Genomic DNA, 2,074 nt, shown 5'->3' on the forward strand with positions numbered 1-2,074 from the left:
ATCTGAAAAACAGTGGTGAATGTTCCTATACTATATGGTTATTGAGATGATTAAATGAGTAACTGAGTGTAATGTGCTTAATATTGTTCCCGGCACATACAAGGCATGTAGCCATCATAGCTATTGCTCTAAAAAAGTTTGTTTGAGGGCTGGGTGCAGTGGTTCACGCCTGTAATCCCAGCACTTTGGGAGGCCAAGGAGGGCAGATCACGAGGTCAAGAGATTGAGACCATCCTGGCCAACACAGTGAAACCCCGTCTCTACTAAAAATACAAAAAAATTAACTGGGCATGGTGGCACACGCCTGTAGTCCCAGCTACTCTGGAGGCTGAGGCGGGAGAGTCCCTTGAACCTGGGAGGCAGAGGTTGCAATGAGCCAGGATCGTGCCACTGCACTCCAGCCTGGCAACAGAGCAAGATTCCATCTCAAAAAAAAAAAAATTGCTTGAAAGACTGACCCTACTTAATTGTTTAAAAATCCTTTAGGGTCAGTATCATAAATCTCAATTTGCCACAAACTTCAACAAAATATTATTTCACAAAATAAATATTTGCCGAGAGACTTCTTTGTGCATTCTATTTGTGGCTGCAGTGATGTAATTATTGCCTTCGTGGGGCTCATAAAGGGGACAGCAGGGGACGGTGGACTTGCTTAAGTAGTTGCAAGGCAGATGGGTGCCATTAAGAGGAAGAGTTTGTTGCCATGGGAATAAGAAACAAGGAGCGCTCACCTGCACTTGGGGTCAGAGAAGGCTTCCGAGATGAAAAGACATTGGATAAGAGGGCCTTTTTTAGGCCTAAAAAAGAACTGGACTTAGCTAAAGAAAGGGGCTGAAAGAGTATTGCAGGTGGGGGAAACCCTGAAGCATGAAAGAGCTTGGTGAGTTAAAGGAACTGGCAAGGGTTCCAGTCTGGCTGTAGTGAAATGAAACATGAAATCCCTCAGCTGTGCCTTCTATATGGAGTAGGACTTCTGCAGTAGTCTCCCACTTGTTCTTATTATCACTCTTGGGTCTCTTTTTCCATTTTTCCCATGACATTCAGAGAAATCATTGAAAAAAGTATTACATGGGTCCTGCTGTTCATTTTTATGGCTCCCTGCTGACACCAGGCCAAAGTCCAAGTTCTTTTTTTTTTTTTGCCCTAAAATGCCCTAGGGTCCCATACCGACCTCTCTGGTCTCAAGCCACACCAGGCTTCCCTGTATATTACCACATGCACTGTGCTTTTGCCTCAACTGCATCCTTTCTCTCCTTCATCTAAGCAATGCTCACTCCCAGCCCAGGGTCACTGTATCTGCTCTTCCATGTGCCTGGAATGCTCCTCCTCCAGGTCCTGTCCTCACCGCCTCCTTCTCACCATTCGTATCTCAGATCTGCTCTCACGTCCTCAGACAGGTCTTCCCTGACTGTTTTCTCTACCCAGATCCCACTGTTGCTCTGTCACAACCCCCCTTGTTTCCTTCATGTTGCTTATTATTTTCTAAAAGTATTTTATTTCTTGGTTTTCTTATTTCTTTTACCTCCATATTAGAATGCAATCCATAAGTGCAGGGACATTGTCTAATTCACCGGCTAGTTCATAAAACACTGTTTGTCATCGTGGGTTCTCAATCAATCTCAAATGAATGAATGAATAAACGAATTGAATTGAATTGAATTGGATGTATGAATAAAATGAATACTGACCAAATCTGAGATGTGCTACAGCTGAGAGTCTTCAACCTCATAGTACTTCTGACACCTGTGCTAGAGGCTCAGGTGAGTGTGCACCTCCTCACGCTTTTCCCTTGCATTGTTTCCGCCAATAAAGCAGCTCATGCTGGCTACAGTGGGACTCATCCTTGATACAGTCACTTCTCCATGAAAACAAATGTGCGCCTGCAAAGTGCTGGATTTGAGCGTCAAATATAATGAATAAAAGCTCTGGGGGCAGTCGGTCTTGGAGTCGAATCCCAGTTCTGCCATTTAATGGCTGTCTAAGCTTGGGAAAGCTTCTTAACCTCTCTAAGCTTCACTTTTTTCGTCAGGAAAATGGGGCCAATTATAGTACTTGCCTCACAACATGATAGGGA

Source organism: Hylobates moloch, unplaced genomic scaffold, assembly GCF_009828535.3.
Source record: "Hylobates moloch isolate HMO894 unplaced genomic scaffold, HMol_V3 SCAFFOLD_12, whole genome shotgun sequence".
Lineage (NCBI taxonomy): Eukaryota > Metazoa > Chordata > Mammalia > Primates > Hylobatidae > Hylobates > Hylobates moloch.